General features: G+C 31.8%; 1 protein-coding gene across 2 annotated transcripts in view; it reads left to right on the forward strand.

The window, feature by feature from the left end:
- Positions 1 to 17,781: 17,781 nt before the first annotated feature.
- The window catches only part of LOC137921735 (glutamine synthetase 2 cytoplasmic-like), a 36,638-nt gene continuing 28,561 nt past the window's right edge, over positions 17,782 to 25,858 (forward strand). Inside the window, exon 1 of one of the 2 annotated variants that reach the window (XM_068764561.1) lies at positions 17,782 to 17,972. The gene's annotated coding sequence lies outside the window, so the exon portion shown is untranslated. The remainder of the gene's footprint in view (positions 17,973 to 25,858) is intronic. The other variant, XM_068764553.1, reaches the window with a different exon arrangement.

Here is a 25,858-nt window from a genome sequence, read left to right on the forward strand (position 1 = left end):
AAAGTGGTCTGCATCCAGCGTCTTCCGACGACCATAACAAAGTTGTCTGTCCACCTTATGAGTGGTGTTGGTGATTTTCACACCAGATTCTTAAGACTCCAGCGGTCATCAAGTTATCATCATCAAGTTATGTCTACAGAAATCCCGACTATTGCCCTCTCTATGGCTCCTTGATCGATTCTGGCCCTTGCAAATGGGGCCCAAAGCAAACGTGACGTTTCATTGCCAAGTTTGATAATAACTAAAAATAACCTTTTTTATTGCCAATTTTGTACCCATATAATACTATAAAATGAAATTCAGTACTATTATACTCTACAAAGATCACAAGGATATGAGTTCATAATTTTTATCTTTTCTCGAATAAGTATTATGTTAAACAATTTGTTTATTATTATGTAACAATATGGAAATTTATGCTAATTTTGTTATAGAGCATACTATCCGATTAACCTAAAGACGTATTTAGTAAACCGGTCTTTACTCCCTATATTCATGAATATTAATGAAACGAAGTAAATTTAAATAACTTTCTTTCATGTTTTCATAATCTAACGGAATCGAATCTCAACGCTTATAATTTTTAAATATGTTTTTTACTAGTTAAAGGTGCACTTGTCTCTTAAGCAGTACACATGATATGATAGGGGTACCGGAAAATAAGGTCGTTTCTATCGACATATTTTGCAGAAAAAACGATTGTTTTTTACCACTCCGGCATTGAAAATTTGTATACTAGATGGTAAAAGGTTGTTGATAACGAAGGTGAAAATACATTTGTTGATTAGAAATGAAAACTTGTTATAAATGTAGTCGTGTGAATTTAATTTGAGAAAGCGACATTATTTTCGGTCTCCCTAATAGTTAAAAAAGACATTTTATCAATTCGGATTACTGCGTTTTAAAATTAATTATTATTTACTATCTGGTACTACAGACTTTGTACTGCTTGAAGTTATTGGTTTGACGAAATCCAAAAGATAAAATAAATTAATGTACGAGTATATATATATATATATATATATATTTCAGGGAGATCGATTTGACTGACTGCTGACAAATTACATTACATGTATGCATTCACCCTTTTAAAGATTTTACTATGTATTTCCGATCACCCTGTATCAATAAATGTTTGTTAGATTTGAATAGCAATAGACGTCTCACTTCTGTCCTACGTTTTTTTCATCATACTTATTTATGTGCTTTCAATGAGATATTTTTATTCTTATCAGTCAAAAAATAACGTGTATTGGCAAAGAAGACTCATTGTTTTTATTTTAATAATTGTGTTCTATTTTGACATATAAAATTACATTAAGTTTTTGTTTAAATGTTAATTAAAAGTCTGCGAATCTTTTACCCATTGTTAATTTGACATTGACACTTAGCGATTAAAATATTTATTGGTTTATCGACGTTATATTTATATGATGCGTAGTTCATTATATTATTCCAAATGTCTTGAATCTAATCATAGAATCCACATTCAAGGTCACGAAATAAAAAAAAATATGCGGATCGATAGCCATTAGTATCTGCGTTTAATAAAAATTTTACTATACAAAATTCCAACAGTTAAGTAACAAGCATAGAGCGAGGTCGTTTACGTTATATTTAATATAATAAATGCACATTAATGATAAATTTATGTGTACAAAGATATAATGTCGCTGTAAACTTTCTAGAAAGTTTATATTTAAACATTATATTCACACGTGTTACTCCAAATTTTCACATGAACACTAATCTGGTAAGATATGGAATAAAATCTACGCTAATCAGGTATGATATTAGCGTGAAACACGGGTATGGAGCATGATATCTTCGCGCCGTGTTAAATTGTGCTAATAAACGACAGGTAACCTGATAAAAATATTTGTAAGACTGATCCGGTTTCAGAATGTTCCATTGTAACATTCCACTTAGTATGTTTAGAACCTAACTCTATTACACTTAAATCGTGAATTACGTGACGCTATAAACATGTGTAACAAATGATAATTTTTTGTTTTGTTTAATTTGCACTTGAACGCGAAGCACGCACGTGAACATTTTTTTTAGAATCATACAATTAGACAATTGATTCTGATTCATTTATTTGAGAAGAATAGAATTTTTATTTTTTGTTAAATAATAATTCTACATTTAAAATAAAATAGTGTACATATATTTTAAATTTTCCCGCCAATTATTTTTTAACATGCGTTGAAATAAACCGTAATACGATACGTCCCTTTTCCTAAAGGTCGTCTGTAGTGTATATTTGGAGCCAAAAACTATTTTGTTTTAGTTTGAAGGGCGCTGTTGTTACTACTATTACTGGAATAATGAAATTTAGTATCACATTAGATGTATATGTTTTATCACAATTACACGCAGACGCACACACACGTACACTTTTATATTATATTAAGTCCTATAAAATCCAGTGCTTTCGTTAATTTCTATTAAACTTAAGTCTTAGCATATTTAGTACTCTTAGTATTTAAATCAAATTTACATGTTTATTTATTATTTTACGTGTGAATAACCTGACAAGGGTCAGTGTACAAGGCAGATTTTGTAATTTAAATTAAAAAACAATGTTGATTCAGCCGGATATACTTTATAATGTAATGTAAAAAAATGTTGACTTCAAATCTTGTGAAACGAGAGTTATCGTGAAAATATTTCGTAAACTGCGATAGTCATTGTTTATAATTAAAAATAACATGGGCTGTCATATGCACGCGCTACAAGCGTGTTGCCACACCAGGATATGTGATAATTATAATAAATATCTTTCGGCATCATATCTTTTTTCATTAGTTTCAGTGATTATTTTTTTTTAATTTTTTTAAGGCTTAGCTACAATATACGTTAGTAATTAACATAGAGACAAGAAAATTAATGGTGCTTAAAATATTACATAATATTTCATTTTAATTCTAATTAACATTCATTCATAAAATATTTTTAAACAGAAAAAATCTAGCTTACGGAAATGAAAAAGCAACCGCAGCAGAGGATGTCCACCCACAAGATAAACAAACGACTTTGTTTCCGGTTGTATTGAAGATCTACGGGGAGGCTCCTATCTATATCCAGCAATAGATATTCTGCGATCGATAACAAGTCCGATGTCATTAAAAATATTTACTTGCAGCTTCGTAACATCCATTAACGAACAAAGAGAAATTTTTCGTTTCAGTTCTCAGGAAGATATAATCGTGGAAAAAGGAAATGTCTTGCAATGATTTTTACTTATTATTTTGTAATAAAAAATATCAAAATTTTTTCTTATAAGATAATCAAGAATAAATTATAAAAAAGATTCCGCAAATTAAATACTTTTTATTGTTGCTTTAATATTGATCGTTCTAATTGAAATTCGAACGCCGAATTGAATTTGAATATAGATGCTGACAGTTGGATAGTCGCTGACATAGTGTTGGGTCAATCACGACTATAAATAGTCTCTGTAAGATACACTATACAGATCAAAACTGGGTCTCTTTTTCCTCGCTAAAGCTTTCTTACTACCACTACATAGATTTATACATAGAATTTTTACTGGATTAGAGGAAAGATTCGTGAAAGAATTTTGATCAGTTATAAAAAGTTTTTAACGATATTAAAAATACTTTGAGAACCCACCAAAAACTTAAAGATTATTATCCTAAGTTATTTGTTGGCACGTGAACTTTGACATTATCTATGTTAAAGTTAAGCTTCGGTTACGCAACGCTAATCTAGTATTATGAAATATTGTAACAATACGAACGTCATATCACGTCGATTCCGGATCCGTGAACCCTGAGTTCGATGTTGTAGAAACCGAAAAGTAAACCTTTTCGGTTCCTACAACATGAGTTCGCCCTTTTAAAGCTTTTTTATCCACCTATTTTCGATCATTCCGAGAATTTGATGATTATAAGTAAAGCTAAAAATTATCACATACAACAATAACATACCAAAAATGGAACGATGTTAAGAGTGGGAATATCAACACGTGGGACACTTTGCTATGTTCGTAACATAAATTGCCCTCGACTGTATTTGATGAACTCCATACGTTCCTTTTATTTGCGTTATTATTTCTGACGTGTTTCAAACGAGGTCCCTCGTAATTAGGTACGTTTTAATTAATTGCCGCAATTGTGCGATACACGGAACATTGCGCTGTTAATATTAAAATGGACAGGTCACTGAATGCAATTAATGTCGCAACAGAAAGCATTTCGTGAAATTTTATTTCTAAAAATAGTCAATATAATCATGTGATGAACTTAATCGAAATAAAAAAATGAAGAATTTTAATTCACAAAATTTTATTTATTTATTACTCCCACGAACATGTCCTCGCTTTCTCATGGCGAGGCACGTCAATATTTAAATGAAAAGAATCCTTGGAAATGATATCGCTTGAATATTTTGTTTATATTTATATGATATATATTTGATAATATAAATCGATATCATTAATTAAAAAAAAAGATGTGTTGTTGTTGAGTTTCTTCCTGTTACTTCTGCACAAGTATAAGACCTTACGAAGCGGAGAGAGTCAAAAAAATATTTTTAAGAAAGTTGTCGATGATGTAAAGTAAATTATTTTGTTCTTTCTTTGCACGAGACATAGGCCTGGCCCAGCGAAATAAAAGACCAGATAACTCACAATAATTTTGAAATATTGTGTGCTTGTAATTACTTTGTAAATTTGTTTCGTCCGTCTCTGGATGTCATACTCAGTGTAGTTACTCGCGTGCATTTAATTAAGAGGCCGGGAAGTGAGGTATACTTCAGGTTTAGGTTCAATAACAAACAAGTCACTAAACGTTTTATTTGTGGAATCAACAAAGGACAAACTGCATTAACTTATTAATTGGGTCCACCAGGAAGCGAGTAAGTATTTACCGACCCACATTTTTATTTCATTACAAAAAACTTTACCGTAATATTAGGCTCGCCACTGAAATAAAAGTTTGCCATGAAGCTTCTAATAAGTTATGCGAATTAAACGTTAAGATAAGATTAATCATATTATTTAAAATTTTAAAACGATAGCGACTAATAAATTATAAAAGTTACTTCATATTTCAGACATTTAAGTTGGTAATTTTAGTCAGGGTCCATTTAAATTGTTCGAAATTTTTAACGCAAGACCTATATTAATCGGAATATAACAGTATGCTAATCGTATAGGGTTCTAGTCGGAGTGTGATGCGACGGCTACATTTTTTTATATTTAATAAAAAAATTCTAAAGCAGGTTCAGCACAAGATTCTCTGCCCTTCCGTGGAGGACTGGGTTAAGTTGGATTCCGACTAAAACTTTTTAGATGTTTGTTCTCAAATGTTTGGATTGGCACCCGAACCAAAAGTCACCTACTGAAAATAATGTAAACCTTTCCCGGCACTGCGAGGGTGAGGTTTACATTATTGCAGGTTTATTACAAGCACACTATGTACGTTAATATTCACCAAACATGGAAAGTAACCTTTCCTTGTTCTACGAAATTCGTACTTAAAGGTTAGCGAGGCGGCTGACCGCACTGGAATCTGTCCTAGATTATTACTCTAAGAAGACTTTATTAATTGATAAATTGATTATATAGAAATGCAATAATTTTAACAAATAATTTAATGGAATCAGGCGTTATTTTGCGGTAGTCCATCCTAAGCAAGGAAAGGATCAATATTTTTCCACTTCCGCACATGCAACAGTAGTTTGGCACTAATCGGTGTAACATAACTCCTGAAGATGCCCGGTGGAGGGGGGAAACACGTGTTGAGTGATTTGACGATGGTAGTTGTGTAATTCGCATTATTTGCCGCATGTGCATTTATCGGCGGGCTCGCGGGCGGTGCGCTTTGTTGCACGACTACGGCTGCATGTGCGGAAGTCGCTAAATGTTGGTCATTTTCTTACTAATGTAACAAATAAATCCGTTACCTGTACAGTATAATAAAGATATAAAATCACTGCACCTCGTACGGGGATAGTTTTCTCCTGTTAACGATAGAAGTGTTGATCAAATATCTATTACTATTTTAATATTACTACAAATAATCCTCACAAATTTTCTCTAAGCCTTAGGCGTAAATGTCTATTACCTTGGCTTCGCTCTCAGGAGCATTCTATGTGATCTAAGCGGCCTCTGATTTAAATTAATGGAACGGCCCGGAATCTAGATTTCTGCTGTTACTGCAAATATACTCTAGATCCAGACTAATCTAAAGGTATATACATATGTAGACTGTAATGATATAGGATTAATAACCGGTTTCTACATGTTTTAAAATTCTTAAGCTTTCTCGGTTAAAAAATATATCTTAGCTTAGATTTTTTATGCTTAATATGATTTTTACTTAAAATTATTGTTTCAATTATTTTAATTAATATTTTATGTGTACATTCTTAACGATAACAGCGAATTGCACATCGCTGCGATAATAATAGTGTTGTCGAACGATTTCCGATGATATAACATGTGGTTCGTTCGTTGCGTCCATTTCTGAACAAGCACGCTGTCGTTGACATTTCTATTCCAGTAAACTTTTAAAGGACTTATAACCCGGCTACGGTTTCAAGTGGCACAAAACAGACATTTAAAACGGTTGAACAGAAATAACAATAGCGTATTTTGCTACTTGCGACTGCCAGTTCAAAACTAGAACGATTACATTTTGTATCATTTCTTTTTTTATTTTGAATAAAGGTTAACAACGAACTTAGTGTTTATTTTTTAAACTTTATTCTGCCAGTAAATTATAAGAAACAATTAACTCATTTTTTTATAAACAATTTACATCTTTATGTAAGTAAGAAGCGTTTTTTATATAATATATAAAGTACGAACAAGAAGAATCATAGGATTTACAGATATATTTATAAACTATATAGACCGATTTGACAAAACTGTGGACAGATAAAAAAAATGGTACGATGGACCTTTAGGTAAGTGTAACTTGTGCCTATGAGTACTTGATAAAAATTAATGTTGTCAAAGATAAAAGTGCACTTATTAAAAAATTATATATAGAGAAAAGTGCAGATAATCTTCTAAAGATCAGGTGATTCGTATAACTTACAGTTCTAAGAGATTTCTATCGGTTATTCTGAGTTTTCGTTACTAGCAATAAAATAGCAAATATATTTTTTTACGAGTATAATTGGATAAACATTGTAAAAACGTTTCAATTTGTACTAAATTTAACTGAAACTTAATTTTGTGTATCATCAACATCATGTCAGCTGATAGACAATTACTAGCGTTGGTCTCCCCCAAAGACTTGCTACAATGACTTCCTACGACCTTGACTCTGTAGTCCGTCCATCTAATGGGGATCCATGTCGTCTCTACCGCTGATAAAAATTATTGTATTTGTTGTTTGTTATTATTTTTATTTAATTTATTACAGTTGGAATCGTACTAAGCGTTTCGATTCTACATTTCCCGGTATCGGCTTTATTATTTCTCGGGAAATTGAACCTAGGTCTTCTAAATCAGACTGAACAGGTACTTACTGAGTGGGTGCTTCATCTTCGACCACATTCTCCTTTTCCAATAGGTGAGTTGGTGGTCATATGCAGACAAGTAAGTGATAAAGAAAGAAAGAGGAAATATGCATGGGATTATTTCTCTACAATATCGAAGCAGGAATAGGAAGATTCGTAGACAAACGAATGTTACCAACATAGCCTAGCGGATTGGCAAGTTGACAGCGGAAGTGGCAGAGGCATATGATTTTAATCAATGTTATAATTATATTCTTGTTAAATAAACCGAATGTAGTCTAAAGCATAACGAACTCCACTTTGACTTCAAACAAATTATAATGTAACAACAACTTAGACAGGACTTATTAATTAACACATTCATTTTGGCGCTCCTTTCATATGCAGCGGTACATGAATCATTAATACAGCATGCACGGCTTAAAAATGAAATGTGCTTCCGAAATATTTGACATTTTTTGAGATCAAACTGTACTTTCACTATTAAATAATGTGAATATAAAATTTAAATATAACATTAGAGAAAGTCAAAGCACATATTACCACGGTTTTTCCAAATTGGTATTAATTACCGATGCATTAAATTATCAGATATTGCAATTTACCATAGTGTAGGCGAAAGCCACAAACTTATGTATGGTAATATTTAAGTTTAAATCTCTCGCGATTATTTAAGCGGTAACTTAAGTAATCTAATGTACAACTTTAACTGTTAAGTTGTAAATACATACAATTGTTAAGTAACGACCGTTAAGAGGGCACAGGTATTGCAAACAGTACCTTACTTGTTTTTAAATAATCGACGATTCCTTCTTATGTGATGGCTCCGTGGTTCAGATCTTTCAATACCTACTCAGACACTGTTCTCGATTTGAATCCAATGGACGTATGAGCTGGCCGGGCAGATTGTTTTTAACTTCAGGCCATTGAACGTACAAGATTGTATATGACAAAAGGCTGTCGCGTGACTCGTTCACCTCGTTCAGTAAACACAAATAAAAATACATTGTGAGCAAAACAATAAAACCAAGCGATACTAATTAGAAATAATGAAACATCGATTTTTGTAGTCTTAAATTAACGTATTTTGCATCCAATGTCAACTTTATTACTGCAAATATAACCTAGGCTGGTTTCTTGTGCTAATCTCAATATTGAATATAAAGAATCTCTTATTAATTTTGATAAATAAATCACAAAAATCGCTTGTCACCACTTGAGATAGATAACAAGTATGCAATATTTAAAGAAATATCTGCAAAAAGTAAATTGAAATAATAAAAAAAAAAAAAAAACATTCGTGTGCAGTGATGCTTTTGACGTCACAAAGTTAGACAAAATTAATAACAAACTATCTGTTTATCGGCGAATTACAATGGAATGTTGTTCACAATTCGAAAAACAAAATTATTCCTTAATATATAAGTAGTCATTTATTTTATAGCAAAGAATTTATAAATTTAGTAAACAATTCGATGTGTGAAGTCACGCAATTAATATAAAATCTTAATATTAAAAGGGTGCGATGTCGTCGATCAGTTGGCCATTCTATTTATTTTTAAAGGCTTCCATAATACGATTTACTATTTACAGATTGCATAATAATTCAAATAATTGAATTAGTCAAAAGTTTGCCCATTTTTTTAAAATAAACTTAAATCTAATTCTCATAAAGTACTTTTAAAAATTGTTCCATTTTTATATTTACCATTTCAATAATCCACTATCGTGTTGTATTAGTATTTTACATCCATGTACAAAATAATTTTTCCATTTGAAGGCTTCATAATGTGTTGGACACGAAGCAATTACCTTTAATGTGCCACATTGGAAACTGTTTCGAACGGCGTGACAAATGACGCTGTGAAATAAAAGTTTACGATATTTTTTTGTATTGTGTCAAATCTTTTTTTTTACTTACTCATTTACGAAACCTGCAATTAGTTTTTACTTTGAATTATTTTAATTACCAGTAATGCACACTTTTAAAATAATTTATTACGAGTAATAAGCAATGGTAGACCAGCGGTAGAGGACTGACTTAGTGGTTGTAGGTTGCGGGTTCGATTCCTGGGATACAGTCTTTTTCAATTCACACTTTGTGCGTTAATTATATAGGATTGTCACTGCTCATAGATGAGTTTCCAGAAGATGAGCAGCAGCGTCATAATACTATACTGCGATCGCCAACGTGCCTGCCAAGAGTGTCGATTATAGTATATCCCCCCATAGATATGTTTGGAGGAGGCCTATGCTGGGGAGTGAGTATCTATGGGCTTGTAGGAATGTATTTAATTATATTAATCATCATCATCGTACATCATTTCGGTCGCAGGTCTTCACTCGCTGGACATGGGCTTTCCTCACAGATTTACTAAAGAAGCAGTTGTACCTGTAGTTTGTATACCTTATGGACAGACGTCCTGCTCTGTGCTTACCGCTCTGTGATCTTCACTCCAGAACCTTAAGATCACAGCGGCTATCATTTCTGCACGCTATGTACTCTTTCCGCTGCCAATTCAAGTTGTCAATCCACTATGGTACTTAAAGAAATCCCGAGAAACATGGAGAGAGCTATCCTCTACTATGTTTTGTTGAGCGACTGTAGGCTTGCCAATATGCCTACAATTATATACATATCATTATTCCGTTTACACTTTTAATATAATTCTGTTCATGTTATTATATAAATAGTGTATACATTTTTTTAATTTATTAAGACTCAGTCCGTGTTAAGTAACTATATCTGAAAGTGAACTACTTTCAGATCGATTCTTCCTAATATAGTCACTATTCTATCTAGAATATGTACTTTTACAGATTCTATAAATAAATCTTAATATAATTTACAATTTTAATGTCTTATGTGGAAAGAAAGCAAGCTTTTTACGAAATATAAGTTTTATAGAAACCATCATTTTATAAAATTATGACGATCAATTAAATGAATTCTCTTATAATTTTTTTCGTGTTATTTTACATGAAAATAGATCTTTATGTCATTTTTATATCAATTTATAGCTAATGTTGATAAAAATTAATGGAATAGAATTTAGGAGATTACCATATAATATTTTCACAAATAAGATGCAATGAATTAAAATAGGAATACTATGAAAATATACTTTATAGAATAACTTTGAAATCAAAACAAAATCCTGTCGGCTATCATCATTTCAGGCGAAAAATGTCAACTGCAGGACATAATTTAAGAGTTAAGGGTAATAAATAGCTTATACCTCCGAAAGGACGAGTTTGTAACGGCCTGCTTCCAACGACTTCAGACGACTTTAACACGGTTGTCTGTCCAATTTATAGATGAATACAGTGTTTGCCGGTTCATCGTCTCAACGGCAGGATCTAAAGTCCATGGTTTCTTCTGACAGTGTGGGCAGCCCACTGTCACTTCAACTTTCTTTTCTAGGTGACTTACCTTTGTTTTATTTTCCTATTAAATGCGATAAAAAACAATAAAAAAATCTGAAGACAACGACGCACGCTGTGAAGATATCTAGTGAACGTTTCACGGAAATTTTGTGATATGATAGACAAGAAAAATTTCTTATCAATTAATCTCACATGGCAACAACACCATGAAATTTCATGAAATTCACTCTTGTATGATTATATCATTACCAGTATAGCATACGTTCTGCAATATTTTTTTAGATTAAATGATAAATCGACGTAAATAAAATAAACCGCTTAAAGTGTTCGTTATACATGCACTACCTAAGAAAAGTTTTTAAGGAGAGATGAAAAATAGTAAAAAAACACATTTATTTTCCCATACATACCATAAAGTAAATTAAAACAACAGTCAAACATTCCATCATCATTTCAGCCGTAGGAAGTTCATTGGATATAGGCGTTCCCGAAATATTTTTACTAAGACCCGTTAGATGCGACCGGCATTCAGTGTTATCGAAGCCGTACGCTGCCCTTACTGGTTCATGTTAATAATTTAATTATTGAATTTCTAATTGTAATATCAAACATATGACAATAATTAAAGTGCGAGTAAGTATGTAATCAAACAGGAAATGGTATCATTACAATGAATATGTAATTACTTAAAGGAAGCTAAAGCTATGCATTGTAAAAAATAGAAAATTCGTTCTAGATAACTTAAACAATAAATAAATTGGCCACACTGAAGAAAGGTTTTGTTAATTTATATTTTTTATCAGACTTGCGACATGCCGAAAATTATTAACAGTGCGAAGTTTGTAGGTGTTCCGACGGGCTTCGTTCCAGTCTTCATCATAATCATTTTAACTGTACATCAACTGCGGGGCATAGTGCTCCCCCATAGTTTTTCAATAGAAACGGTTACATGTGTATGGTCATCCAATTCTTGCTTAGTTCATGTCTCCACTTCATAACCTTAACAATGACCCCAATGACCATTTATTCTTCGTGCTACGTCGCCTGCCTACAGCCATTCCAACTTGCCATTCTCCTGGATTACCTTAGCTACTTTTGCTCGTCTACGTATCTCCTTATTCCTGAGTTGGAATAGTAATATAATAATTCGGGGCAATAACAACAACTAAAGTAATATTCTGGTCGGTTATAAGTCATTTCTTACGTGCATACGAATAAAAACAGAGGCAGATTATTTAATTTATGGGTTAATGACTATTATTAGGTAAATTTGTTACTATCGTAATTATGAATATTAATTGACTCTGATTAGCGCTCTATAAACATCATTAGTTTAACTGAATTGTATTTGTATACTATAATTTTATATTGTTCGTAACCTCATATTAATAGAAAAATTGGAACAAAAGGCAATCGAAACTTTTAAAATAAATAAACAGATTTCGAAGCTGGAATGACAATCACTTCGTTAAAAATATAATCCACTTAAAGTTTTAGACGGAATAAAAAAAATATATAAAACCTTTTTTTCGATCAATCTTGAAATGATTCGTTTTATTATTAGTTCAATAAGTTTTCCGGCTGCCTTTTAAACCTAACGTGGGTACACGTTTTAACAATGTATTTTACCTCAATAAAACTCACGAATAAAAGAACCAAAGAAATTGTAAGTGTAATGTAATGCATCTCGTATACATACTTATAAAGTATATACTTACCAACGTATTTATTGTAATCTCTAAAAGCGAAACTTACTATTGTAAAATCTTAACCATAAATTTTTCACTATTTTGATATATGATTTATAAAGAAATGTTATGATAATTTAATTCACTATGATTGACTCGTCGCGCTAGCTCCTTGAGGCCTCTACGACACAACAAAAATATTTCTTATAAAGTATATTTAAAATGCGCAGTTGGGTTGGCGATTGAAGTGTGATATTATGATACGCAAAGGACACTGCTGTTCATCCTCTGAACACTTATTTGTTAACAGTGACAATACTATATAATCAACGCACAAAAGGTGAATTATATAAGACTGCATCCTGGTATCGAACCCGCGACATATGATCTTGAGTCTCAGTCTTCTACCGCATGGCAATCACTGCTCCATAATACTGCTGAAGTGTAATTTTTTTAATTTATTTTAAATAGTTCCATAAGTGTAATTATAATGTAGATACAATATTTACTAATTAATACATACCTTAATGTATTAATATGTAAATTATACAAATGTACACATTATAATATTATTTCTAATGATTCATTTATTTCTTTTAATTGTGTATAATTTACTAGTAAATAACAAATAAGTGCTTAGGATATTTATTTAAAAGTAAAAGTAAACTCCATTATAATAAATAGTAAGGTGCCCCCGACGCTTCGTATGGCTTAAAATATAGGGGAAAATCCCTACACGCCAAAATATACTTTAGGCATGTTTTATTTATGTAAGAGTAATTATTTGAAAATATTTTTTTTTAATAAAAGCCTTTCAACCCTCCTTACCGACCCGTACTTCTAATTGGGTTAAAAACAACAAATTTCAAGTTCCTAAGCCTTCTGATTTTGGAGTTTTTATGCAGATTCAGTACAAAAGAGAAAACCTTTTATTTACATGTATAGATTATAAATTTAAATATCAACTATGATTTAAAATAGTTTAATTTACGTGTAAGTTATTTTTTGTGTATTTGCAATAAACACTAATTTTTTTTATTTCGATGTTATTTTTATTTTTTAAATGTGTATTGTGGAGAGTAGCTTTTTTGTTAAGAATTTTACGGTCATACATTGCCGGTTCGATTCCGGTAATGCGCGTTTGTGTAATTAATATAATATAATATAATTTCGCCACTTTTTACAAAGCAGAAAAAAAACATCGTAAAAAACCGGTATTCGGGTATTCTTAAGCCAAAAACCAGGAATATATACCACTTCCATTTACCTGTTTTGTCACTATGATTGATTACTGTTTCCACCTCTTCCACCCTTTCTCTAAGACAACCGTACTGTTAAATGTTATAGGCATCGAATTGGCAAGTTGAGGTGGTAAGCGAGCAGGCCACACAGTACAGAATGGTTATTGTTAGGATCGTCGGTAAACGCTGAGAGACTTTACCTACAGGTTCTGTTGGAAATCAGAACCTTCTACTTGGGCCACTATATCTCACTTTATTACTGTATTGTGATCTTATTGTGAATTCCCATATTCGTAAGACGTTGCAAAGAAATTTTAAATGTCATTTTCAACGCATATTTACATTCACCAGTTGAAGTAAGCACTACAAAGAAAACGGATATGGTACTATAATTTATTACGAAGGCATGGCTAAGTGACAACAATTAGTCACATTTTCTTAACGCTTGTAGTCATTAGATGAACATAGTTGTACATGACGTATGTTTTTTTATGGCACAGTCGTAAATTACAATTGTTTTTTTTTATTTCTTGAGTAATTTTTAAGTTTTTAGACAAAATCATGTAATAATTAACTGCAACCGATTACTTGCCTAGAACTCGATATTTATCAGTGCCCGTTGAATATTAGCTATTTTATATATTTGCGGTCTGAGGTTCGATTGCATCTCGGATATGCTCTGCAATGTGATACGGAGATTGTAAGAAACCCGCTTTAGAATCCTCGCACTTGTTATATTGTAAAGCCACTTTAACCAGCATCCATTTTGACTAATTTAAAGTGCCGGAGTGTAATAAAAATATATTTGAATTCCATAGGTGAATCCAGTAGTGTTTATTTTAGTAAAGGGTGGGTGAGAAAAGCGTGCCAATTTCTAAATAGCATTACTACACTGCAATGTTACATAACTTTTTCTTTCCACAAATGTTTTAATTTGAAATATACAACAGCAGGATCTGGTTCCAACAAGAATCGTATTTATCTTGGATAGACGTATGCTTCCAAGAGTCTTTTGCAGTTGTTAACGAAATGTTAAGTGTAAACAAAAAACTGATATCGCCAGAGTCATATTTACGCCGACAACGTTCGCCCAGTTCAAAAACAACATTCGAGAAGAAATATCCGCTATTCCAGGAGCGATATGAATTGAATCTAGACTCGCATTTAGACCGCGAATATGTGGAAACGAGAGATAAGCGTTCCTTAAGATGACATGATCTCAGTGATAGTATTTAAAAAAAACGTCATGTGTTTACTACATTAGAAATATAAATTTTCTTTCCCAAGTTGTGTAGTAATTTTATATATATATATATATATATATATGTATATATACATATATGTGTGTGTGTGTGTCTGTGTATTATGTGAATGATGTCATGATTATTACTTTACGAATAAAATTACGTTTTCAATAATTTAGACTTGTAAGTCATTGACAAACATTTAAGTATTCAATAACTACTTTTAAAGATGTAAATGTGGTATGTGAACTACACAGACCTCGCTAAGTTATATACTTTATGTTCAATATATTGGGGATACACAGGTTTGAACGCATCGATACCCTCTTTCACGTAAATCAATATCCTTAATAGTAAAATGCTCCGATAAAACTTGTTATAAATAGTGGCTGTCAAGACTACGTCCTTTCACAAGTTGTTCCATTTATGGAAAAAATACTTGAACCATCTTTCAAGTTATTGAACTACGATAATAACAAATCATAATTCTTTCTGTGCTATTATGTAATAGTGGAGCATAACAAATTAATATTATATTACATAATGTAAATTGGAAACTTTCCAGTTATCTGTTTCTTATTTTGTTTTAATTTTATTACAATTATATCATAACAATAATATGATGATTGAGAATCCAGCTCTCTAGAGACCCATATTAATTGACTGCGACACAATTATGTTGGTTGAACAACTTTATCATCTTGAAAGCCTTTAAGGAGTGTATGTACTGAAATATTTATTTATTTATTGAAGCGATATCACACCAAATAGGTATTTGTTGGTTAAAGAATTGTAGGTACAAATGTCTTGTCCTATATGTTTGGCGACCACGGTAATCATAACGTAATTATTATTATTTATTGGCTTAGTGCTACATGAATTATGTACATCATCATCATTATAACTGTTTGACATTCACAGCTGAACATAAGCCTCCATAGATTCCCAATTCAAGCACTTTCCGGCAACCTGAACAAATACCAACGCCGCGTTTGCCGGTTTCCGTGGTCTCCACTTCAGAATCTTAAGGCCATAAAATCTATTGGCCATATTGAGCTATGCCGGCTTTCGATCGTCTATAGATCTCCTCATTCTTAATTCGATCTTAACTGAAATTACCCTATCCCTAGATCGATTCGCAACTGTTAGATTATTATATATACATAAAAGATTATAATATAAAATAAAAACACAAACCTATAATTCAAAATGAATACTAAAATTCAAATTGTTGTGAGCATTAAGTTATTACGTTAAAAAACGAACGCTTGTGTCTATAGCAAAATATTGTTTTTGTAAAAAAAGGATGTATAATTATTTCTTTACGTTTTGAACTCTCGCTGCTTTATCTCGTTTAATTCAGAGCATCTACCCTCTTCAAAAGAATTCTGTTCCTTCGTTATTACTACCTGGTTTTTGTAAAGTACCTGCATAAAATTTTATACTTGCATATTATAACATGATTAGATGATTTTTAAAATAAGAACTTTTATGTTTAACTTGTATATTTGAATATAATTAATTTTAGTTATAAGTCTAAAATTTAACATATTGTATATACATACAAATATATATACAACATTCATTCGAGGTATAGTTCAATTTCTAATATCCTTCATATGCTAATACCTTCGATATACGGTATGTCTCGTAAATCAACTACAAACAAACAGGGTGATAGGTCATTTATGGGATATACTTGCTCAACGACTGTTTAACTAATTCATTCTTGCAATTTTTGAAATGTAACACTTTCACCGTTTGTAAGGCCGAAAAGTTTTTTTTCCAAAAGGGATCTTTCTATTTCGTCGACAGTTGTGTCAATTCCTTACAGCGTGCGATGTGCCTGACCCGCCATTTGAATCTAAGTAACTCAGTAAGAGCTTCGAGAACTTTGACAATGGACATCATATCATGGGATCTGATTCTGATCTGAGTTCTTGCCCAGAGTAAGCTTCTATCCGTTGATCTTTGCGACAAAATTAACTAACTTTTTCGAAGTTTATTGTTTGATAACCTAACAAGATTTTACGATAAAAGCGTATAACCAAAAATTAAATGTTGATGTAATATTTATATTATAAATACGAAATCTGCGTGTATTATACTTATAAAGAAATAGTTGTCTACACCAACTTGAAACTTTATCCGTCTCGTTTTTTGTCGTATTACTTTTTATTAACATAATATCCCTCTAAACTAATATAACTGTCAATAGTAAACGTAAAATTCAGTTGACAAACACGGAAGACCTTGCCCTTCGTAGTACAATAAAAAAACCTTTAAGTTCGTCGAATTATCTGCAAGTTGTGTTTTTTTAATATTTTTTTCATATATCACGAATATCTATATTGAATACGAAAAAATGTTTTCTCTTTAACTTATCGGTAATAATGGCGCAGTTAATAATGTTCATTACTAACAAAATACGGCGCGGTTAACAGTTATGTTTTATATTTACTATTATGGACTACTCTAACGTTGTTTATGAACTTTTGAAAAGTTTCAAACACGTTGCAGGGCAGTATGCACGCATGTTTTAAGTACGAATCACCTGATATCATTACACTGAGCGATGACCTTTAGGAAGAAACTGTTTGTTATTTCGCAAGGGGGACGTGCGCGATCTGTTCAACGAAGGGGACACTAGACAGTTTGGGTTAATAGGGATAATGGGTCGTGGGATGTAGGGTGACTTTGCAGTAAGTGCTGTGAATGAAGAAGAGCGGGTACCCTCTTCCCCCACCTCGTCGCCGCGCACGCGCGTTGTTCTGCGCGCGCATAAATACGTCCGCACGAGAAGTAAGCGTCAGTCAATTTCCGAGCGCCACGTGTGGTGCTTGTTCAGAATAACCCCGCTACTCGCTTTACTACGTACGCGTCGCGCGCGACTTCGAAGGACTACAAACAAGGTACTGTACTTTGGTTTTAAGTTATGCCTCGGTCGATATAAGGGCCCAGGGGTGTGCGCGACCGAACTGTTATGTATTTCGACGGTGGAAACTTTCCGTCGAAGCACGTGCAGTGAGATCGCCTATTACCCCACCAGCATTGCATTGCGAATTGCAACACCAGCCGAAACATGCAGTGCATCGAATACGCTTGCGATATATTGCATTTCTTGCGAAGTTTCATTTCTTTTTATTATTGACCAGGCATGTATTTACAAACAGGGTAGAAACACATTATTATTAAAACATAGTTTATATTGAACAAACTTAGGTTTTCTCAGTTTCAAACTTCGCTCGTAGTTTTGTCGGTTATTTACCACGACTCAAAAGTTTTTCGTTAAATTATATAACGTAAAATGTTAGATGCTTTGTTCATTTTAAATTGACAAATAAATTCATAGATAACTTTTGACGCTCACTTTTTAAGTTTTAAAATGTAACTTTACTGGCCACAGTAAAAACTAAATATATAATATCTCTATCTGTAGACTTATAAAGTATCAAACGTGTATTTTTATTTAAAAATACTCTGTAAATAGTGTAGTCTAACTTTGTAATATTAAAAAGATAGTTAGACAGTACGTTGTTTATAACACGGTGTATAAGTTCATAATAACACAGTACACTAAATCTAAGTTCGTAGACATTATGTTCTTTTTTCGAAAGTTTATAAAGTATTACAACAGTATTTATTTCTACTTTTTATTTTGTTGTTCATGGCCAGTGACTACTTTTATGCAAGTACGTGTATTACAAGTAGGTAAAAGTATCTGGGAATATCTCCTTCCCAGACCGGTTTATTTATAAATAGCCGATTTACATTTATCGAAAAACCGTTTCATTAAAAACTACGACATATCTGTATAGTTTCTATACTTTTTATTTTATTTTTGAAATATATTTAAATACATATCTTTATTTCGTTAAGCCGTTACCGAAATCAATTTTTTCAGTAAGTTAGTTTTTTTTTATGGATTCCGGCTGTATAAAACGCTATATTAAATCTATAAGGGACGCCTATACTAGCACTAAATCGCCCTATGACTGAAATGACGATAACCATGATATTTTGATAGACATTTTAAAAACGAATTCATGAAGTATTTTTGATTTAACTATATTATAGTCGGTTATACACGATTAGGGTAGAGAGAATAGAGTGAAATATCCGCATTATGACATTTCGTTTCTTCAGATTATAAGTAGATCGCAATTGGTCCAATTTGTCTTTAATATCACTGAACGTTTTGAAAAAGATAAGAAATGTAATTATAACTTTACAAAACGTTTCGTCGTACTTAATTGATATAGTAATAAAAGATATTAATTTAAATTTTATCAAAATTTTTGTAATTGTCGCACAAGTACAGATGATTTCTTTGTCTGATAATATCTTTGTCTTACTGGATGTTTATTAAACAAAGAATCATTCATCGAGGCGAATTGATCGCGATTACATTGAATTTTTTTAGGGAATTATGATATTATCAGATAAAATAGATCCTTATTATGTCTTAAAATAGATTAAGGTTTGTGTTGGCTGGAGTTAAGAAGTTTCGCTTCGACAACCCTCTCGTATAACTCGGTATATTTCTCTATCAAATTTCCAATAAAGTTCCCTTAATAGGCATTTATAGAGTATCTAACGTTAGAAGAATCTATAAATCTTAGTTATAAAGTAAAGTATGATAAGTTTGAATTACATCAGATCGGCTTCGTTTTTTTTTCAATTTATAAATTTAAACAAGAAAAAAACGTGTTTCACAAATAGCGGCTTGATCCATAATTTTTGTAATAATAACCTTTAAGCAAAATATGTACGGGTTTATCATCTTAAAGTTAGATCACCATAATCGTCATTTCAGCTGTAGGACGTTCGCTGAACACAGGGGTCCTACTTTGATTTCCATTAGGACCGGTTGAAAGCGGCATGCATCCCGTGTTTACGGATGAACTTAACAAGCTCGTCTACGGAACTCCATACTCCTAGGTTGGAATAGTAACATAATAATTCTCAACTTGCTAATCCGCTGGGCTCTTTCGGTTACTTTCGTTCGTAAGATTAGATAGCGAGTTACATTAGTACATATAAATAGAATAGATACGTCTTGCAGTGAATGCATAATGTTTACATGTTACCGCTTCGCTGTATAATTTTGGTGGTAGCATTATGTAGGACGCAGTATTCTAATCTAATACCGTACGTATTAGATTAAAATAATGCGTAGTTTAGAACACTGACTAATAACACATATTTACGACGTTTAGGTGTAGAACACAAAAAATATTTTGTACAAAAACAACGAAATATCTATGACATTATTCACACCACAGCAGAAAAATAAATATTTTTAAAACGTTGTTTATTGTTTTGCTTTGATAAAAGTGAAACGCCAAAAAGGTTCTCTGGCGCAACACTTGAGAAATATCCGACAAGTAAAGTTTGTTTTTAATAACATTTTTGTTAAGCCATTTTTGGCATTTTGTTAAGAAAGTTTGGAAAGTTGTAATGGAGAAAAATCTGTGAGAAACGTAGCAATAATTCTTTTGCCTCTATACGAACCAAATATTAAATTGAAACACCTGAATCTGGCTGTCGAACATTTGACGCCAATCAAAATTAAACAAATATCAAGATGTAATCAAACAATAATTATTGGATACTATAAAGCCTTACAATAAAAATATTATTAAGTTATTACAAAGGTATTACAGTGTACGACATAAAAAAACTTATTATCATTTGTAATTGTAGAGACTTTTAATTAATTTAAAAGGCGGTCACTCTGATATACGTACAAGTTATTTTTTCCTGTTGATTTACGACAGGATTATTATTTTAATAAAAACCTAAAGGCCAGTGATGAGTTACAAAACAAATTCATAATTTATTTTATCATTTTGAAAATGATAATTATATATAATATATAAAACGATAAGTAGGAATTTCTGGAAGTGATTAAGAAAAAGAAAATGATCTTTCAAAAGGAAGTAAGGCTAAATATACCAAAGGACAAAAAGCTTAAACTAAATATACATTTGGCAGTTGGAAATGGAAATGTTGAAGAATTATTTTGTGGTAGAGTTTTCAGTTCATGATAATTTAATGCGTCACAGTGCGAAAAGTTCAGTTGCATTGTACTTTTACACGTAGCCGACTCGTGGAAAATAAAAACGTTCGTGACTCATCTCCGGTCACGCAGCTACCCTCGCGCGTGGCCGCGACCTGTACTCAATGTATGCTCCCTTCTATTTATAGCACCCTAAACTGAGCGTTAACCTTATTTCAACGCGAATGTTAAAGCTATCGTGTATTCATATAACACATCTTAATTTTCGCTCGCGGATTCGAGATCTGTATGTCCTGATTTTTGTACCCTACCACCAAAAGAAGCAACACACTGTGTGGGTTATTCAGAGTGTTACTTTGAATAAAACGTGGCTGGTGGAAGCTTTCATATCTGTAGATATGAAAGCTTCAAAGGGGTATACATGATTTGTTGTCAATTAATATATGGTACACCCTATCTAATTTCAAATATTTCCTTATGATAATAAAGTAAAGAATTTTTTTTTATATTTCTAATAACTGCATAGTGAAATTAACGATTTATCTCTGCAGAATTCTTACTGAAAAGATATTGGCCTATCGCATTCCAATACGAAAATAATTGTAACATATTTTAAAGATTTTTGCTGACAAATGAGGTGTATTATCCCCTTTATGCAAACAAACACACTAAAGGTTAGATTCACATACGCAATATATATGATACGAACGACATAATAAACTTTTATTACGTTAAAGACGTAGAAAATATTTGTTTTAGTTAAAATGTACAGTTGATTATGTCTTCAGACATAAGCAAAGTTCAAAATTGTATAATATTACCTTATGTTGTAATATTACCTTCCTTATAGTAAAAATCAAGCTGTTAAAGCTACTCCATTTCTAATTTGTTTTTATCTACCCACTTTAAAAAAAAGTTGTGAACAAACATTCTTTTGTGTTAAGTTGTCCCTTTGTTAAAAAAAATTCTGCTGTTTTATACTGTATTATGTTCATAAAACTTGTGAAGAAACTAACGAAAGTTTTTAACATTAAAACTTGAGGTATGACGCTATGTCTTAATGTCTATTGCCATCATTATTATCATTTCAGTAATAGGATGTTCACTATTGGCTATAGGCTTTAGATTTTCAATAGGATCAGTAAGAAGTAGCCCGCATCCAGAGTCTTCTGACGACCTTTACAAGGTCATCTGTCCTTATTGGTGGAATTCCTACGCTGCGCTTGCCATTCTATGGTCTCCACTATAAAACGTTGAGTACACTATATACGATATTTATTGGAGTAACACAACTATATAAAAGTGATTAAAAGTTTCCCAATCACGCAGTTTGCTCTCCCAAACGCCGTATTGGTAGAAGATTACAGATATTAATTAAAATAACAATAATATTAGCTTTAAAAAACTAACTATTGAACTGAATAGTGCGATTTACTTTTATAAGATCGCTTGTATAGATATAATTACGCTTTAAAAACTATTTGGGCATCCATTAGCCGGGCGCAAACGTCGCCAACTATCTTTTGCTTTCAAGGGAGCGATCTTCTAGATACGTTCAAGATACCTTGCATCTGAAGGGAGAATAGAGTTATAACAAATTCTTTCTTATTGAAACAACCTTGTTGGTTACCCTCTGTCGCGGTGTGAGGGAAAATAACTCCATAACAAACTTTTTGATTCTACCCACAGTTCCCCGTGCTTTGCTGTTCTGGATAGCTCGTCCCGGTGTATACGTGTTTCATACTACTCCTTAAAGCCCCGTGGTGATATCACTATGATTCGAGATCATGTCGATCCATCCTCCGTAGCTGAAGCTAATGGGAATTTAGGATCCCGATCAAAAACATCCGCGATCCTAAGGCAAATTTCTGCGAGGTGAATACCATAAGACTAACCTAACATGTCTTTTTATTTCGGGAGGGAGAATCTTATTAATGGTTATCATGTCCGCTCACCCAAAATTAATTGCAGTAGTTATTTATCAAAATTAATTTATTTTAACAATTATTGTATTTGTTATAACAATAAAAAAAACAAACAAAGCGTTCACTTGTATATTATGGACGACTTTTCGCTTGCATCTGGCCACCTACAATAGTAGCTAAATTCGAAAACTTCTTCAAAAGCCTCGACTCTAGCATTCACAGTACATATTTTAAAGATTTAGATGGCCAATAAGCTCTCAAGCCATGAGCAGAGGTGTTGCAATGAAATATGACAATATAAATAATCATTTGCAGTGGAATCCCATATGAAGAGGACTAAGACTTGCGATCCTAGGTCGCGTGTTAGATTTTTGATATGTAATGTCATATAATTCACACTTTGTGCATAATAATATCACGTTGCCGTGATGATACATCTATGAGTTGAAACGACGATGTAATAATAATATGAACAATTGTTAGCACATAGACCACTGTTATATAATTATTACTACTAATCATCTAATTAGGTATCGAAGGAAAACAAATGCGCATTTTAGCTTATCCGCTGTACACAATGACAACAGACCTATAATTACATTCGCTTTTGTAGTCCATCAGGCTAGGATCGTGTCAACAATAATTATTCACACATTGTAACGATATGCCCCTGTGATAATAGACGTGCAGTGCATATGTCAATAAAAAGTGAACAATAAGCATTATAACCTTTTTTTGGGTTTTGTGTTCTTTTTTAATATTTATCGACAACAATAACACCTTTTCTATTTTTATTCAAGTACTGCAATTATGACGACATTACTTAAAATATTGAACCCATCTGTAGACGTATTCAAGTTTTATTATATCTTGCGTATATTTTTACAAAATCATGTATATTTTTTGAACCGCAAATACTTGAAAGGAACAAGTTAGAATCTAATAAATATTTATATATACCACATTTATTTTCATACGTTGGTGTAAATACTCTATAATTTCGATTGTCATGTGTATTAACTGTTATACAGCAATTTAAAATTATTTAAATACGAATAATTACAGTGAGGTTACTATATGTTAATATCTGTACACAAAAAAATAGACGCACGTGTAAATTCGATAGTTCCATATTTGATTTCAAAACATCAGGCACATGTCGAAACATTTGTGTGTATTCCCTGACCTAATAAACTATTTATCAAATCGGATACTGTGCGTTAATAGAATTTTTCACGCCATGGTAATACAATTTCGATTCATATTTTAGGATAAAGTACCATTTATTTTCTTTTAAGTAGAGACATTTGAATTCATTGTGAACTATAATTAAATATCAATCAATATTTTTTAATCTGTGTACACCAATCTATGATCAAGCCACAGCAATCAAGTACTTATGTTCACAGATAAAATAGTCAATGAAAAAAGATATATTTTTAAAATAGAGTACGCGAGTTGTAGAATTGATTAACGAAACAAAACATTTGTGGGTTTTATTTTCGTTGCTCTGTCAGTTGCTACGTGGGGGGAAAGTTTTGTTTGACGTTCGTTATGTAACCACATGTTATGAGATTTTGTCTAGGATAGAACCTTTTTGACTTATAAAACTATAGCGAAAAATTTTTAAGAAGTAATGTTTTATTTACTTTAAATAATAATGTTCTTTTATAATATTTTTGAGAAAATTGTATAAATTAACAATGGAAAGTTATGTCTATTATTTCATATATACGCGGTTACTATTTTCGTTTTGGACGCAATATGATATATAATTATTATAGTTTTCCGGTTGTATTTAATTGGCGAGCTAAATAGTCGTTTCATATAACGCGGATTCTTGCACTTGTCTGTTTTTAGACATCGTTCTAACATCACGTATTCACGTATATCACGTATTGAAATAATAGCATTACATAGCGTTCAGTACTCGTGAGTAGTCTAAAAAATGTAATTACTTCATTTATAGGACAATATAAGTGGTTTATCCTGAAAATATCACGCTCTTATCGATCTTCTTTGGGTCAAGAACGTTTTGTCAGTATGTTGCATAACGGCACAATCGAGTTGGCCGACCTCAACATACTCCTACATATTTACGAATTGCGTTACGCACACAGTTCGCCCAAATTCGATAAATATTTTACAACGAAGGGCATGTACTTACGTTCTTTTTACTTTAATATATAATTCAGGTGTATTTCTTTAAAAATTATCTCAATAAAGTCAAATAAAGTTTCCGTTTTAGCTTATTAACAATAACTTATATTTATTTTAAAAATGGGTTAGGACAATTGTAGTACGTCGTAAAAAAATATTACAGTGAAATACCATTATTTATATAGAAAGTTTTTAAATTTATGTGGAAACACATTATTTCGTTTTTAATATTTTCTATAATTTATTATATATTTTTACTGGCATAATGGAAGGGGTAGAATACGACGTCTAATACGGATGCCAGTAAGAAAATACTACAATAATGTCGTAAATTTTCAGTAGGGTTAACCTATTCGCGTTTGTAAAAGATATTAGGTTATTTCATTTCAAATTTCTAAAATTCATATGCATGAAAGAGTGAAATTATTAATTGTTAAAAACGAGCCTTAAAATTTTTAGTTTTTTAATTTATATTCACAATTATTGTAACATATATCCACAAAATATTAGAGGGACCGGAATGTAAAGTCGTTTTCTTAAGTTAAATTCACACGATTAAATTTTTAACAAGTTTTTATTTCTAATCAACAATATATTAAGCTTCGATATCAACAACTTTTTACCGTTTAGTACACAACGTGTCATGAACAACCAAATGACAATCAAATATGTAATTGAAAAATTTATAAAA

The sequence above is a fragment of the Battus philenor genome, unplaced genomic scaffold, assembly GCF_028537555.1.
Source record: "Battus philenor isolate CCGP_79_NKW_IND1 unplaced genomic scaffold, ilBatPhil1.0.hap1 SCAF_1, whole genome shotgun sequence".
Lineage (NCBI taxonomy): Eukaryota > Metazoa > Arthropoda > Insecta > Lepidoptera > Papilionidae > Battus > Battus philenor.